Consider the following 18,529-nt stretch of genomic DNA (forward strand, 5'->3'; position numbering starts at 1 on the left):
CTACATTTCAGTAGGATAATGCACGACCGCGTGTTGCAGGTCCTGTAAGGGCCTTTCTGGATACAGAAAATGTTCGACAGCTGCCGTGGCCAGCACATTCTCCAGATCTCTCAATAATTGAAAACGTCTGGTCAATGGTGGCCGAGCAACTGGCTCGTCACAATACGCCAGTCACTACTGTTGATGAACTGTGGTATCGTGTTGAAGCTGCATGAGCAGCTGTACCTGTACACGCCATCCAAGCTCTGTTTACCTCAATGCCCAGGCGTATCAAGGCCGTTATTACGGCCAGAGGTAGTTGTTCAGGGTACTGATTTCTCAGGATCTATGCACCCAAATTGCTTGAAAATGTAATCACATGTCAGTTCTAGTATAATATATTTGTGCAATGAATACCCGTTTATCATCTGCATTTCTTCTTGGTGTAGCACGAAAAATGAAATGGAGGAAATGGAGATGGATAGGAGATGTCGCGACGCGCTGATTGGAGTTTTGCGCCGAGGAAGTTTTCGCTGAATTCCAAAAAATGAAAAGCAACGACCAGCTGATGGAACGCAGGTAGAAGGCATTAGCAAGCAGCAAAATTAATACATATCGCTGAATTGCATAATAAATGGAAAAGTTAGAGGAAGCGTTTGTCCGATAGAACACGTCAAATGGCGAAAGGTGCATATTGGCATTTAAAAGTATCACAAACTTATTGGAGCACTAGAGGGCAAGGAGAAGTGTTGCTTTACTACTAGCTTAATTTTGCATGCATTTTTTGTGACCTGAATTGATCTCAAATACAACTTCTCGACTAAGTGCAATGCATTTCATACGGAAAGTGGTCGACGGCAATGCAGGAGTCTTCCTTATATGGGCTTTTTTAGGATGGACTAATGCAGTGATAGTATGTAATAATTTACAGAATTTGTGTACAACGGGAAAAGGTAAAGCTTGTGGCCCAAGCACGTGAGCGGGCTGTACCTGGCTGCAGGCAGAGTACAGACATTCTTCGGCGTGGCACTAGGAGGTGGACCATCGCCCCAACTGCCTTTTATCGCGGAAAACGTCTCCAGCACTTACTTAATATCAGGATGAGTGGCATGTACGACAATCCTGGAGGAGTGTAACAAGGAAAAATCGCCGCCCCTATCCGAGATCGAACCCGGGATCTCCAGTGCCGGAGTCTAGTGCTCTACCTGCTTTTTTTTTCAATAATCTTTATTGAACAAACTAACAGTATATATATAGTTCTTCAAGATGCCTTTAAACATATACAAATCATTGTCAACAAAATATAACATATTCTGTCATCTCCTTTTTTTTTCCTGATCCATGAGAACGTGGGTAAGGGTGTTGCATCATGTGACAGTTAGGCACGGCACTTTGAGGGGGGTCAAGGAAGAAGCTGCGCGGAGATAACCGGAAAAAGTTTGTCGGTAACATAGTTTTCGGGTGAGGGTGCTATGCGCGGTCACAACTTTGTACCAGAAGTCAAGGACTGTATGCGGACCACTCTGAAAGAGGTATTCTAAAGCCTGTCCTCGAAACCAGATGAGTGTATGGTGCTTAGCAAGAGGGTAGTGAAATGTCTGGGGCAACAAGAAGAAATCTGGGGTTACCGTCGATGGCGGGGCACGGAGGTAAAAGACCACGATTCATTGGATGAGGAGCCATACGTCTCGTTTGAGGGGGCACGTAAGAAGGTGCTCGTCGGTGACTTCGAGCTGACAGTCAGGGCAGAGTGGGGAGGTGGCCAGTCCTATGCGATAAAGTCGACTATTAGTCGGGAATTTGCCGTAGACTAAAACATACCAGAGTGCAGACACAGACGACGGTAAAGAGGGTGCATGCACACATCCCCAAACCGTTCGTCAGTTAATGTCAGGGTGCTGTATCACCATGGGGTCGCAAGGGTTGGACAGCATAAACCAACGATAATAATCTTTTGTACAGGGAGGACGGCTGACTGGAAGATCGGCCCAAAGGTAGCTGAGCTCTATGAAACAAATGGTGACATGGTACAATAATGGAGAAATAGGTGCCACATTGATCAGTGGATCGAGAGAAGCTGGTCGGAGGATATCTAAGAGACTACGTGTTAAGGACGGAACCGGCCCCCGACAGTGCCGCAACATAGTATGGACAAAGAGTGCAGAATATCGTGCCCGCATGTTGACGAGTCCGAGGCCACCTTCTGAAGGAGGCAGTGTTAAGAGTGTTGCAGCGGACTTTGAAAATTGCCCCTGCTGACACGAAATATCCAAAGGCTGATTGGATGCGGCGGCCAAGGAGTAACGGCATTGGGAAGATCTGGGCGACGTGAACCAGTTTAGGGGCGACATACATGCTAACATAGGACACGTGTTGGAGTTGGATTAAGTTACGGTGCACTTGACCGCGAACATGGTGCCGAATCGACTGCAAAAGCCGCCGGTAAGTGAGGGCCACCGTGTGGTGTGTGGAGCTCGTAAATTCGATACCCAAACGACGATGGGTGGTACTGACTGGGAGTGGGGTCGGTACCATAGCCGGGAGGCCGCGCCCAATGTGCATCATAGTCGATTTACGGACATTAAGAATGCTACCAGAAAGACGTCCATACTGGTGGATCCATTAGATGGCGTCACTGAGTTCTGTGGAGAAGCAGGTGAGAAAGACCTGCCAGACCACAACGGTCACGTAACTGTTTGATACCATGTTTTGCTTAATACCCCTCACCTCATTCAGTGTCGCCGAGGCGTTTACTTGCGCAACTTATCTTGCACGCTAGATATTTCGGTATCTCTGTATTACATAAACTGATGAAGATACAGAAACACCAGTTTAGATAACTGGCAACACGCAACGGTGCACGTGTTTGACGGTCGTATTTGTAGCTGGAGGAGTTTGCGAAACGGGCTTGTGTGGTACACAAGCATCTGCAATGTGGACATGATTAGTCCAAGGGACGGTGCAGTAGAGACGGCAATGAGATACGCCGGCCGTGAGGGATTCAGTGGGCTGCGTAGTAAACTGTCGCCGTTGTTTCCGAACTCAGTGCCGCATACGCCTGTGGATGAGCATTGCGGACAGCAATAATTGCTGCCAGAAATGCTAGGAATGTTCTGAGAAACTAGGTTTGGCAAACCTCGCTGAGTATTCTAGCGATGGGAGCAAACGATTGAGAACCTCCTATTTAATCGATTGTTGGAAAACGTTCGACTCATTCGGTAGTATTATTACGTTTCTGTTCGTGTATTCATTCGTTCTTTTGAGTGAAACCGATCTGTGAGAGCAAATGAACGAAAAGAATTAGTTCATTCGCTTGGTGTTTGGTTTTACATATCGTCTGGTTTATACTCATTCATTTCTATTCATTTCTTTCTTACAACTACCTGAATGAAAATAATAGACGACGTGCGTTGTAGTTTTGCATACTAATTGAATTCTTCTTTCATTCTTTTCAAGTGAAACCAGTATGCAGTTTCTTTGTCGCTGGCACAAAGTATTCGTTCTTTGAACTAAAACCACTCTTCACTGTTTTAGTTGTATCAGACCAATCTGTAATACAGTACTTTCAGTAGTTGAACTAAAGCAGTGGTCTACAACAGGGGTACACGGAGCTCCAGTGTACTCAGGGGGTATGCCAAAGTTAAAGCGAGCATTATACATACCGGTATTCATTTAATTATATACTAAAAAACTAAACTCATGACGTCTTTGGGCCACAAGTGGCCATTCGGTACCATCCTGGCGCTGAGGATGTGAATAGGAGGGGCGTGTGGTCAGCACGTTATGATGGTTTTCGTTGACCGGAGCCGCTGCTTTGCGGTCGAGTAGCATCACCAGGCTGAGTGCACCCCAAAAACGGCAACAGCGCATGGCGGCCCGGATGGTCACCCATCCAAGTGCCGGCCACGCCCGACAGCGCTTAGCTTCGGTGATCTGACAGGAACCGGCGTATCCACTGCGACAAGGCCGTTGCCTTCTGGTGTATACTGTATAGACTAATTCTTCTTTTTCTTATTGAAAACTGATTAATTTATTACAGAAGCAATTAACACGTAACTAGTTAAACTGATGTACCGTTGTGTGTACAAAGTTGAGCGTAAAACTTCTCTTAGGTTTACGTCAAGAAGAAGGGAACATTGCCAGATTTTAATGCCAGTTTACATTCTGTTTTATTGAAAAACGCTGATGACGTCCAGTAATTTAAATCATTTGAAACTAGACCTTAAACACTTGTATTCAGCCATTTATTTGTGTGGGGGTTAAGTGTATCGCACAGAAAATTACGTCCACGATTACACAGCTACAAATCACAGACACTCATACAAATCTGTTTACATATCACTGCCTGTGACTAGCAGTAGGTATAGTACTTTGGTACGGGCATGTACTTCAGCTTGGAGTCATGTTTTTTTCTTACAGCTACTTTTAAATGCTTTTCCTACTTTAGGACATACTTTATGGTTGTTACTGGTTGCAATGATCTATAACCAGCAGTGTAATTTAACAGTAATGTATGGCACCACCGATTCATGCGAAATTCGTTAATTTCATTACCTAATGTTGATCCTCTAGATATCTTTTTGCGTTTCGCTACAGTATTCTGGCGTTAGAACCTCCTATACTCAACAGCATTGTCCTGGAATAGCCACACGGAGCTTCCACTGTTATTCACAAGCACATTTACGTATGGTTGTAACTGTAGGCTAATGTTCATATAACACCCGGGATACTAATGAAGTTACTTTTACATCTGTAAGTGTCGCCCTATCAAGAACTCTGTGTACAATTCTGTCTGCCAGGCAGTCCTCAATCCAGCCACAAATTTGACCTGATGTATTTGATAAGCTTATAGTTGATTCATTAAATGCAGAACTGTACCGCATGCTTCCGAGTAGTGAAGGAACATGGAACCAAGCCTGCGAATGTTGTCTACGGCAGTCTGAATCTTGTTTACGAGGAGAACAAGCTGAATGCCACAAGACGTTTGCGTAAACCATAATCACTTCGATAGAGCCGGCCGCGGTGGTCTAGCGGTTCTGGCGCTGCAGTCCGGAACCGCGGGTCTGCTACAGTCGCAGGTTCGAATCCTGCCTCGGGCATGGGTGTGTGTGATGTCCTTAGGTTAGTTAGGTTTAAGTAGTTCTAAGTTCTAGGGGACTTATGACCTAAGATGTTGAGTCCCATAGTGCTCAGAGCCATTTGAACCATTTGTACTTCGATAGAGACTTCCATTCTCCAAAAAGCTCACAGTACATGAATATAAAACGTGTTCCATAGCTCAAGTGCTTGTTAGTAACATGGCTATGGCGACTCCGGCAAATTGTTTACATTTGTGGCATCACATGACCTACGTCGTTGACCTTGACCTGGGCCAGTGACCTTTCAATGATGTCACCAAGGCAGACCCCTTTTTCTGATGATGTAATACGCGTGAAGTCAAAAACACATCCCTTTTTCGATTACATAAACACAATGGAGGAAAATTCTGAAATACTAATGAATCTGAAAAAGTAGTAGCAATTTAAAAAAAAATTAAAAATGGCAGTGAGGGTCAAATCTGACACACACACACACACACACACACACACACACACACACACACACACACACACACACACACACACACGCGCGCGCGCGCGCGCGCGCGCGCGCGCGCATAATCTACCACGATTCGTTGGATGAGGAGCCATACGTTTCGTTTGAGGGGGCACGTAAGACGGTGCTCGTCGGTGTCTTAGAGCTGACAGTCAGGGCAGAGCTTCGTCCAATCAGAGCCTAGTATTTTAGCCACCATCTAGGTTATGCTCAGCAGTATCTGAATGACCTGAATTATTGATCAAAAAATACGTCACACACTTAACATACTTGAATCGCGAAATTTTCAAAAATGTTGTCAACCATGTTTCCATCAATGACTTCAAAAAATTATATACGAACTGACTTAACAGTTGCGTCATTAAATTTAATTTACTATGGAACGAGTATAAAACATACTCTCCATGAATAGTTAAAAACCAACATTTGCTCGTGCAACGTAATTAACGAATTAGTAATATGTATATCTTGGACATGAGTTTGACGTTAAATACATTCTACAAAACTTCAAAAACGCGAAATAAAATCAGCTACTAGTTTAATCTCCCATAGCTTGTCCTCGTCAAAGGATGGCTGCACTGGTACGAAGTTCAATATTTTATCTGAGTACCACCGTTGGTTTAAGACACAACAGGGCTTCAGATTATATATTTTCCACATTTTGTTAAGTGTCACAACGTTTTTTCCAAATCTAAAATACCTGCAAAAATATGTCTGCAATCCAAAAAAGTGCAATGTTTGCATCAGGTATTACAATTTTATTTTCCACACATACGTGCCAAATTAGTGACTAAAACATGATTGTCAACTCTAAAGTAAGTACGCCAATGCTATTTCCACAACTAAATAGTTACAAATAACATGATAAACTAGGCCTAAGAGATCGCTGTGGCTGAACTAGCCTGACGAAAATTATAACTGCACAATATACCTGTTAGCTAAAATACTAAGCTAAGCAGACAAGCATACAAACATACAAACAAATAGCCAGTCTAATTTACTGGAAGAATGTAATTAATTAGACATGCTCTTGTTGTGAGTCACCATACGCTCTGAAATTAAATACACTCCTGGAAATGGAAAAAAGAACACATTGACACCGGTGTGTCAGACCCACCATACTTGCTCCGGACACTGCGAGAGGACTGTACAAGCAATGATCACACGCACGGCACAGCAGACACACCAGGAACCGCGGTGTTGGCCGTCGAATGGCGCTAGCTGCGCAGCATTTGTGCACCGCCGCCGTCAGTGTCAGCCAGTTTGCCGTGGCATACGGAGCTCCATCGCAGTCTTTAACACTGGTAGCATGCCGCGACAGTGTGGACGTGAACCGTATGTGCAGTTGACGGACTTTGAGCGAGGGCGTATAGTGGGCATGCGGGAGGCCGGGTGGACGTACCGCCGAATTGCTCAACACGTGGGGCGTGAGGTCTCCACAGTACATCGATGTTGTCGCCAGTGGTCGGCGGAAGGTGCACGTGCCCGTCGACCTGGGACCGGACCGCAGCGACGCACGGATGCACGCCAAGACCGTAGGATCCTACGCAGTGCCGTAGGGGACCGCACCGCCACTTCCCAGCAAATTAGGGACACTGTTGCTCCTGGGGTATCGGCGAGGACCATTCGCAACCGTCTCCATGCAGCTGGGCTACGGTCCCGCACACCGTTAGGCCGTCTTCCGCTCACGCCCCAACATCGTGCAGCCCGCCTCCAGTGCTGTCGCGACAGGCGTGAATGGAGGGACGAATGGAGACGTGTCGTGTTCAGCGATGAGAGTCGCTTCTGCCTTGGTGCCAATGATGGTCGTATGCGTGTTTGGCGCCGTGCAGGTGAGCGCCACAATCAGGACTGCATACGACCGAGGCACACAGGGCCAACACCCGGCATCATGGTGTGGGGAGCGATCTCCTACACTGGCCGTACACCACTGGTGATCGTCGAGGGGACACTGAATAGTGCACGGTACATCCAAACCGTCATCGAACCCATCGTTCTACCATTCCTAGACCGGCAAGGGAACTTGCTGTTCCAACAGGACAATGCACGTCCGCATGTATCCCGTGCCACCTAACGTGCTCTAGAAGGTGTAAGTCAACTACCCTGGCCAGCAAGATCTCCGGATCTGTCCCCCATTGAGCATGTTTGGGACTGGATGAAGCGTCGTCTCACGCGGTCTGCACGTCCAGCACGAACGCTGGTCCAACTGAGGCGCCAGGTGGAAATGGCATGGCAAGCCGTTCCACAGGACTACATCCAGCATCTCTACGATCGTCTCCATGGGAGAATAGCAGCCTGCATTGCTGCGAAAGGTGGATATACACTGTACTAGTGCCGACATTGTGCATGCTCTGTTGCCTGTGTCTATGTGCCTGTGGTTCTGTCAGTGTGATCATGTGATGTATCTGACCCCAGGAATGTGTCAATGAAGTTTCCCCTTCCTGGGACAATGAATTCACGGTGTTCTTATTTCAATTTCCAGGAGTGTATTTCCACATCTAAATTGTTGTCAAGCAAGATTTTAGGAGGGATTAAGATAATGCGTCTAAGTTTCTAATCCATTCCACCGTTATGGCACTGGCATTTATAAAATCATTCTATGTGCCCTTATACCATCGCAGGACGTGTTGCTCTCTTACATATCTGATATTGTTTCAGAGCACTACAGTCACAGCTCGTAGACTCCACACTATCCCATTTATAGAGTGAGTGAAAGCACCAACTACATCCAGTGCGGATTCCATTTAATGCCACCACATTTTCGTGCAATGTTCGACACCCACAGTATCACAATCGTATTTCTCGAATCATTCTCATTCTTGGTAACTTCCGATCTGTTGACTGTCCTTGTTTTAGAAGTGTCACTTGTAGCTAGCTGTTCAGAGTACAGTAATGGCGAGTGTCTCTAACGAAGCCTATTTCTTCCTACGACCGATGTGTCGTGAAGATTGGGTAGTTCCTAATTCTCTTTTGTATTGTGGTAATCTCTAAACAGGGTCTCTGTTCTGCGAATGTGTGGGGGGTAGGTATTGCTCAGCAGGGAAGCCAGTAGACAGGAGTCGGTCTGATTGTACCAGTAGCTATGCGCATCGTGTTCCTGAGCTGCGTATCGATGAGGCTGGCATGGAAACTATCACGCCACACTGAAACACGATAATCTGTGGTAGAAAAACCAATGCAAGAGCCGATAGCCGACGTACGCAAAATATCCATTGAAGCTACCCAGGTTGTGCCACATGGCCTAATAATGACTTTGTTTCGAGTTTTTGTCTTCGCAGATGTGTTTTCCAGATGTTTTTTTGCAAGATAGAGTGCGACCGAGTGCAATGGCAAGCCAGTTGTGGCACTTGCTGTGGCGAAGAAGACTGCCATCAAATCACGCCTTGAGCCCAGTGTTAGCTTGTTTGTTGTTAAGGTGAAACTCACAAACTTCGCTCTTACTGGTACTGACTGGGCTTCAGTCTCCATTTTTTAAAATATGAGTTAAAAGCCGCGAACTCCTCTGTTAGTGTTCCCTCTGACTGACCAAGCTCTTTCGATTAACAAGCCAGAGCGATATCACCTGCATAGCAAAATTTCCCTGAAAGTTTTTATTTAAGGTCAGAAACACAGAGGCTGAACAGGAGAGGTGCGAGATCTGAGCCCTGTGGTAGGCCATTATTTAGTTTCCTTGTTGAACTACTATTTTCATCCAGTCAAATCTGAAAGCAACCATTACTTATCATGTTATTAAATTAATATGAGATTATATTGTTCGCCATTTAATTATTTTCAATAGTTTGTAAATCACACCTTCCCTCCAGCAGTGTCATACGCTGCTGTAAGGTAGATACAAGAGACAAATGTTTTTAGAGTCTCCTGGATACCGGCATCTATGAAAGTTGTCAGAGCTTGTAACTGGTCGTTGCAGCTCCGGTGAAGCCTAAATCCCGCTTGTTCTACTTCAATGTGTTCCAACGTTCACCCGTTAATTCTATTGTAAATAAGTCTGTCCAAGACTTACAGGTAACTAAGCAGGGAATCGAGCCGAAAGTTCTCGGAGACATCCGGTGATTTGTTAGGTTCTAAGATTGCCAATATTTTTGTATTATTCAGTTTCTTCAGAAGTGTTCCTGTCTTCAAAGTAATAGTGAAGAAACAAGCCAGCCAGTGTTTGGCATGTTCACCAAGATGGAATAAAAATTCTGGGTGTATATTGTCAGACACTTTTAACCTCTGCTGAAACTATCTCTATTTCATCTAGGATGAAGGGGAAGAATATTTTGAATCGCTTGGAGACTGAGCTTGTAGATTTGTTAGCTCTTTTTTGATCCTGGAGGTATGCTGTTTATTCCTGGGCGGTCTGGACGTCTTTACTCTATGGTTAGCAATATGATTGGTTGAAACTCCATTCTTCTGATCACATTTAATAAACGAGCCACTCAATTTACGGAGCAAGGACAAAGTCTTCCTACTTGAATGTTTGAAATTTAAGTTTTCTACTATCTCAGACCGGCGCACATTCCTCGCGTTATCAAGACTATGAAGAAGTTCATCTGCAGTGTCACTGACTCCACTTCTGTTAAATTGTTCATATAGGTGTTCATGTCTCTCATACCACCCTGGGATGTATTTTCTCCTATATCTACGAGCAATATGTTTCGTAGGAAGTGCAAGAACAGCTCCAAAAAAGAAAAACGGCCTTAGCTCTGGAGTTATGGTGGAATGAAACATATATATTTTTTCAGGTAGTCAGAGAAAGCCAGTACTGAGAATGACAGGTCTGTGTTGGCTACGTGAGAAGTCTGACACGACTTTTCTTGATGTCGGAAGTAGTTGATCTTTACGATCACAGGAGACAAAACAGAGGTCTGGGTTATAGCCTCTCTGCCGAGCATCTAATCTAAATGTGTTCAAATCCTTGGCGTCAAACACCAGGTAAAGGTTGTTATTTTCAGCCCAAAAATGCATTATCATAGTCGTTGTTCCATGCATACTTACATTGTCGAGGCGGCTGTTAAAATCACCAGCATGTATTGTTGATGTTATGGATAATGAGCTTGAAACATCATGAATTTCATCAACTTATTTGCTGAGGTAAGTTGTGTATGATCACTGTTACCTGCCACGTAAGTAGCGACACCATAAACGTTGTGGTAAGTTGCGGCAATAAGGTCGTAGCCTTATGTCGTTCCTCTTTCACGAAGATCTTCTTCGTTTGATGAACGGGTTTCCTGGATTAAAAGCACGTCAGTACTACTACTTAAAAGAAATCCTGACAAGTAGTCACTTTTAGGTCGGCTAATTTCTATATTTACGAGGGCAGTTCAATAAGTAATGCAACACATTTTTTTCTGAAATAGGGGTTGTTTTATTCAGCATTGAAATACACCAGGTTATTCCCCAGTCTTTTAGCTACACAACACTATTTGTCAACGTAATCTCCATTCAATGCTACGGCCTTACGCCACCTTGAAATGAGGGGCCTGTATGCCTGCACGGTACCATTCCACTGGTCGATGTCGGAGCCAACGTCGTACTGCATCAATAACTTCATCATCCGCGTAGTGCCTCCCACGGATTGCATCCTTCATTGGGCCAAACATATGGAAATCCGACGGTGCGAGATCGGGGCTGTAGGGTGCATGAGGAAGAACAGTCCACTGAAGTTTTGTGAGCTCCTCTCGGGTGCGAAGACTTGTGTGAGGTCTTGCGTTGTCATGAAGAAGGAGAAGTTTGTTCAGATTTTTGTGCCTACGAACACGCTGAAGTCGTTTCTTCAATTTCTGAAGAGTAGCACAATACACTTCAGAGTTGATCGTTTGACCATGGGGAAGGACATCGAACAGAATAACCCCTTCAGCGTCCCAGAAGACTGTAACCATGACTTTACCGGCTGAGGGTATGGCTTTAAACTTTTTCTTGGTAGGGGAGTGGGTGTGGCGGCACTCCGTTGATTGCCGTTTTGTTTCAGGTTCGAAGTGATGAACCCATGTTTCATCGCCTGTAACAATCTTTGACAAGAAATTGTCACCCTCAGCCACATGACGAGCAAGCAATTCCGCACAGATGGTTCTCCTTTGCTCTTTATGGTGTTCGGTTAGACAACGAGGGACCCAGCGGGAACAAGCCTTTGAATATCCCAACTGGTGAACAATTGTGACAGCACTACCAACAGAGATGTCAAGTTGAGCACTGAGTTGTTTGATGGTGATCCGTCGATCATCTCGAACAAGTGTGTTCGCACGCTCCGCCATTGCAGGAGTCACAGCTGTGCACGGCCGGCCCGCACGCGGGAGATCAGACAGTCTTGCTTGACCTTGCGGCGATGATGACACACGCTTTGCCCAACGACTCACCGTGCTTTTGTCCACTGCCAGATCACCGTAGACATTCTGCAAGCGCCTATGAATATCTGAGATGCCCTGGTTTTCCGCCAAAAGAAACTCGATCACTGCCCGTTGTTTGCAACGCACATCCGTTACAGACGCCATTTTAACAGCTCCGTACAGCGCTGCCACCAGTCGGAAGTCAATGAAACTATACGAGACGAAGCGGGAATGATTGAAAATGTTCCACAAGAAATTTCCGGTTTTTTCAACCAAAATTGGCCGAGAAAAAAAAATGTGTTGCATTACTTATTGAACTGCCCTCGTAGTTCGCAAATAAGGACTGAAGATCGCACTTTTTTAGTCATTTGGTCCAGAGATGGGTCCTTTTCTAGTTTTCGGTAGACTAAATTAGTCACCATGTTTGTAGCCTAGAAGTCCAGTAAAGGTCTGCCTGTCAAGGCGCTCCAGCTCATTTAGCGTAACACAGGGTGCACGAGCATTATTTTACTGCGGACGATAGATTTACACCCACCATTAGAGGTCATGTACAACAACTGCTTTCGATGAAGGTTGCAATATTTACCAATCATAACTATGGTGCCAAGGCTCTCTAAATATTTATAGGCTGCATTCTCCAAAATCAGCTATTAAGTAACACCAGTATCTAATAAAAATATGTGATGTGAGAAGACACATCCATGTACACACACAATGTAGCCAAAAGACAAACAAACTAAGTTAACATCATATTAGAAAGGGAGGAAATGTTTTGAAGATATTATTCTGGTTCTCTAGCCTTATGTAGTGAACGATATAAAGGTACCAACGAAATTTACGAATGCGACTGGGGAGTCAGTCCGTTAACGATTTTATAAAGTCGGGAATGAAACCGTAGTTGACAGAATTTTCATCATGTTATGCAATTCAGATACATTTTTAATTGTGTGACTTTTTTGTCAATAATTCAGGTCGTTCAGATACTTTTGAGCACCCTCCAGATGGGCTACATTGTAACTGGCTGTTTCATTTTAATGTTGGGTCAGATTTTTGGTGCTGATTAGAGGAGACATATGTGTGTGATATAATTTTTTCATAAATAATTCAGTTTGTCTGGATACTTTTGAGTGCAGCCTAGATGGGGCTATATTTTCACTGCCTCTTTCATTTTTATTGTGGCTAAAATATTAGATTCTGACTGAAGGAGAGGAAAGGGTGATGGTACATTATACAGTAGTTTTTCAAATTTCTTAGAATTTTAAATTTCCCTCCATTTTCACGATGTTATCATAACGTAAATGACTTAGGCCAAGGTCAGTAACCTAGGTCTTGTTACATTACAAATGTAAACAAAGTGTGCTGGAATCGTCATGGCCATACTACTCTTGTCTCTCACTTTTCTGTGAAAGAAGAAGCCTGAGTACTATTGGTTCAGACGTTCTTGAAGGTCCACTCTAGTATTATTTTCTTTGGTTGCCTTTGGTGTCTAAAGTGCCTAAAATAGATGTAGTAGTGCTGAGAGGCATACGCATTGCCTTCCAGCAGGTGCAGCTGCCGAGTGGTGCTATGGTGGTGTAATATGGTGTCCACGTTCGGATGTGTTTGTTCTGCTGCAGCCTCTCGCCATGGTTTTTGGCAGGTTTCCTTGGTGCTAAAGTATTCCAGCTATCTGATGGACGGCCCTCGTCAGAAGACACCGAGGGACGTGTGAATCGTCCAGGGAGCTACTCTCCACTTTTATAAACTTTGACTGCTTTCCAGCCTTTGTCATTCCACAGTCTTGCTGTCGGTGTCTTTCCATTGTCCGACGTTTTCGTTGCAATGTCCGAGCCCACATAATTACCTAGAGCAACGGCGTGCTAAGACTGTGTGGGCAGCTGAAGTCCTGACACAGATGACTAGGTTCAGCAGAAACGTTACCAGAGAGGCGAAAGAGGTCAGTTGGCAGAAATTTTTTTAATTTATCTACCACTTTTCACAATCGTGGACCTTAGACGACATTTGAGACCAATTAAGGTGCGGATATAATGGAAAGGTTTACATTTCAAACACATTCAAAATTATCTCCCAAACGGCTCTCTTGCGGTTCCATATACGGTATGACAATTGTTGAACCGTGTGAAATAAAGTCATCAGAAATAGGACGTTCAAACTGCAACGTTGACCGAGGGGCTCGATGGGAATTAGTATGCGCATGCGCACGCACTTTCTTGTTATCGGCAATTTACACGTGAAAATGTCACGATACGGCGTGCCTGAGTGTATACGCTTGTGAAAGATTACTATGCGAGCAATAACAGCCCAGCTGCGGCTCAGAGGACGTTTGCGACTGAGTTCAACTGAAGACAACCATTTCAAGATTGCTGACAATCAGGAATTTGATTCGTAAGTTTGAGAGAAAGGGTACTGTTCGTGATGACAGTGTTGGCAGTGCCTGTCGTCCAGAAAGGGTGAAAACTCCTGAAAACATCGGGAAGACAAACGCTGTGTCTCAAACCAGCCCCAGGAAATGGAGCTGCACAACATGTGGAAGGTGGAGATCAACCGGGAGACACTGCCACAAATCGTTGTCGAAGACCTGCATCGCTTCCCATACAAAGTTCAAACCCATCGGCCATTAAGCCCCAGGGCTATGGAACACCGGTTGCGTTTCGCTAATACCATTGTCCACAGAATTGACGAACAGGACTTTGATGTGAATATGGTTTGATTTAACGACGAAGCCCACTTTCATTTGGATAGGTTCGTCAGTAAGCAGAATTGATGCAGTTTGGAGCTAAGGATCTGCACTTTGCGATCAACCCCTCAATGGGTGACTGTGTGGAGTGCAATGTCCAGTCACGGAAGAATTGGTGCAATATTCCTTGACGACACAGTGACTACCCAACGGAACATCAAGGTTTTGGAAGATGATCTCCTCCCTGTTATCTAAAGTGGCCCTGTTTTCGACAAGATTTGGTTCGTGCAAGACGGATCTCGACCCCATCGAAGTAGGACAGTGATGTCCTGGAGGAGCACTTTGGGGACAGGATTCTCGCTATGGGATACCCAGAAGCCACCGCCATGGACCTCCATTGGCCGCCATTTTCTACGGATCTGAACATATGCGACTCCTTTTTGTGGGGCTATGTTAAAGACGAGGTGTACAGCAATAATCCCAAAACCACTGCTGAGCTGAAAACAGCCATTCAGGACGTCATCGACAGCCTCGATCATCCAACACTTCAGCGGGTCACGCACAGTTTTGCTATTCGTCTGCGTCATATCACCACCAATGATGGCAGGCATTTCGAACATGTCATACCGTAAATCCGAATATCTGTAGAGACGTTTGCATGTCGAATAAAGGGATTTTCCCTACCTCGTGATGACTGGGTGTTGTGTGATGTCCTTAGGTTAGTTAGGTTTAAGTAGTTCTAAGTTCTAGGGGACTGATGGCCATAGATGTTAAGTCCCATAGTGCTCAGAGCCATTTCAACCATTTTAAGAAAATGCCGGCCGCGGTGGCCGTGCGGTTCTAGGCGCTCCAGTCCGGAGCCGCGCTGCTGCTACGGTTGCAGGTTCGAATCCTGCCTCGGGCATGGGTGTGTGTGATGTCCTTAGGTTAGTTAGGTTTAAGTAGTTCTAAGTTCTAGGGGACTGATGACCACAGCAGTTGAGTCCCATAGTGCTCAGAGCCATTTGAACCATTTCATGTCGAATAAAGCTTGTCCACGCCGCGCAGTTTGTAAGTAATTTACGTTTTTCTCACGTAGTTCAATAATTGTCCCACTGTGTACTGGAACGTCTTAGTTACTATTGTCCAATAATTTCAACTGTGTCAGTTTTCGTTATTGACAGTTATATTCCTTTCGAATGAATTTTCAGCATTATGTTCGTGAGATGTGCTGTGCAAATAAAGAACGTTTCTGCTGTTACTTGTCTGTTTGGACTGTCTCAGTGCGGCTGGGTAACCAGCAAGCTGTCAAAGTGAGGCGATGAAGGTCAGTGACGTGGTGTGCGTAAAATGGTGTAGGCTATTTGGAGTGTTGCGCTACAGTAGAAGTGATGATATTTGTGAGACAGTTACACCACAAGGTTCTCATTGTATTTTTTGTATTACTTAGACATAAAACTTCGCTTTCGCACGATATAACAGGCATTCTGCATATCGTGTTTGTCTTCAGAAGGGACTTTTCCTTATAGGTGCACAAAACAATCAGAGCATGAATAATTTTTTTGTGTCTTGTGTAGGGCTTCAGAGGACTATACGCCAATTGAAGTTCTTCGTATACTGTCGTTTTCTTCATTTGTGTGGCTATATTGTCTGTAGTTGCTATACAATTCCTGAGAATATTTTTGTTTAGTCGTTACAACTACAAGACAATGTGTGTTTTTCTGAATTAAAGCATCAGCAATGCTGGTAATTTCCGCTTGGTTTTTCGCCTGATCAGGAAATGCAGTATGCTAGCACGTATTTGGTTTCTTTCTTTATTAAGCACTGATACTTGTGGTCTAATATTTCTCTGCTTTGCAGAAATGTCCCATTTTTACGTTGTACACGTTGGTCGAACGGGACAGTGTTACATCAGTTGAAGAGGTCGCTTTGGCTGAGTGATCGTAGCATTTGGTGCAGAGTTGTGGCATTTCTATGAATATTTGCTAGTGAATGCAAGAGTACATATTATTGTTCCTCTGTAGGTACTCGACCTTCGCTAACGTAGGAAAGCCTGGTATTGTGTGGTCCGAGGTACCAGTGTGTACTGCACGAAGTCGACATGTATCGTGGATTTCATTGGAATTTTCTTATACTTTTTTATCCTCGAGATGTGACCTTCGACATCTGTTATTAATTTTATTTATTTTATGAACATGCTCCATTACATTTTAATAATACATGTGACAGCCACTGTTAGAGCTTCCCATTCTGCTCTCATTCTCCTCTTCTAACAAGGGGAGGCCAGGGCGTTCGGATCACTGATTTACTTTAAACTTTGCACACTTTTAGTAGTCCATTAGTACAACATCATGTCCAAGTAGTAAGGCATACTACTTGGGCAATTTCTAGAAAATCGCTAGAGAAGTTTCACGCTACAGTAACGTACAGGTGCGTTGCGATTCTGAGCAGCAGATGACGGATGACGGCGGTAATGTGGTTAGCGTCGAAGCTCCGGAATCGGTGGATCGAGTCCCGCTCATATTTCATTTTTTAATTTATACTTGTTTCAACACTAGTCACATTATTTCACACATATCAAATCTGAAAGGTAATACGATGAAAAGGCACGTTTATTTGCATGAACGTCTATTGAATTTCCAGAGTATTTGGTTGTTTGCTAAGTTAAGTATCACAGCAAAAAATGCTTCAATGGCTCTGAGCACTATGGGACTTAACATCTGAGGTCATCAGTCCCCTAGAACTTAGAACTACTTAAGCCTAACTAACCTAAGGACATCACACACATCCATGCCCGAGGCAGGATTCGAGCCTACGACCGTAGCGGTAGCGCGGTTCCAGACTGAAGCACCTAGAACCGTTCGGCCACTCCGACCGGCTAGTATCACAGCAGATATTATAACTATCGACAACTAAACGACTAAACGCATAAAGTTTTCCTAAAAATGTACCCTGGTCTTGATTTCCGAAATCCCTTATATCTACAATCGGGATAGGTTACGATTTGCAGAGACACATTTCAAGGACGAGGGATGGTTTGGAAAGCCCATGTCATACATCGATAGACAAACGTGTAAATAACTTTATTCAATAATGCAATGAGATTCAATATGCCAGGTTAATGTACGATTAATTTTAGACATTATAAGTTGCAGGATGACATTTTTCGTAGAGACACGGTAAACATACGTTAAAACGACATCTGGTACATCGAATGAATGCAATTTTCCCGCATGCACAAGGAATCTTCAGAGTTTCTAATGAGAAAGAAAGCACGTTGACATTTTGAAAAATTTCCCTTTCTTCCGACAATTTGAATACGAACCCTGCGTAATGCAATATTTTCTTAAATATCGAGGCCGCAAATTTGCGATATACTGTTCAATTTATTTTAATAGCATCTTTACGAGAAGCAATTTCTCGTTCGTTGTCACTCAAATATGAACAAATCTAAGGGTGCTTGATAAAGATTTTGAATTTCCTACAGAATACACAGCGAAATAACGTTGGAAATTCAATATAAGTTCGTGCAAATACACGTGTCTTTTCATCATATTACCTTTCAAATGTAATATGAACGAAGTAACATGACTAGTGTTGAGAAAACAAAAATAAAAAACAGGTGAGCGGAACTCGAACCAGCGAGTGACCGATTACGGAGCTTGAACGCTACCCATACGGTCCGTAGCTCGCGGTCGTGTGGTAGCGTTCTCGCTTCCCGCGCCCGGGTTCCCGCGTTCTATTCCCGGTGGGGTCAGGGATTTTCACTGCCTCGTGATGACTGGGTGTTGTGTGATGTCCTTAGGTTCGTTAGGTTTAAGGAGTTCTGAGTTCTAGGGGACTGACGATCATAGCTGTTAAGTCCCATAGTGCTCAGAGCCATTTGAACTTTTTTTTTTTTTTTTTTTTTTTTTTTTTTTTTGCTACCCACACGACCGCCGCCAGCACGTGCTCAGGGTCACAACACACCAGTGGTGAAACTACTCTTTGC

At 44.3% G+C, this 18,529-nt stretch overlaps 1 protein-coding gene and 1 pseudogene across 1 annotated transcript in view; one reads left to right on the forward strand and one right to left on the reverse strand.

Moving 5' to 3' along the window:
• The window catches only part of LOC126088176 (UDP-glucosyltransferase 2-like), a 139,150-nt gene that overhangs the window by 34,336 nt on the left and 86,285 nt on the right, over positions 1-18,529 (forward strand). The gene's annotated exons all lie outside the window — the stretch shown is intronic.
• On the reverse strand, positions 3,836-3,953 carry LOC126089891 (5S ribosomal RNA; annotated as a pseudogene).

This window comes from Schistocerca cancellata, chromosome 6, assembly GCF_023864275.1.
Source record: "Schistocerca cancellata isolate TAMUIC-IGC-003103 chromosome 6, iqSchCanc2.1, whole genome shotgun sequence".
Lineage (NCBI taxonomy): Eukaryota > Metazoa > Arthropoda > Insecta > Orthoptera > Acrididae > Schistocerca > Schistocerca cancellata.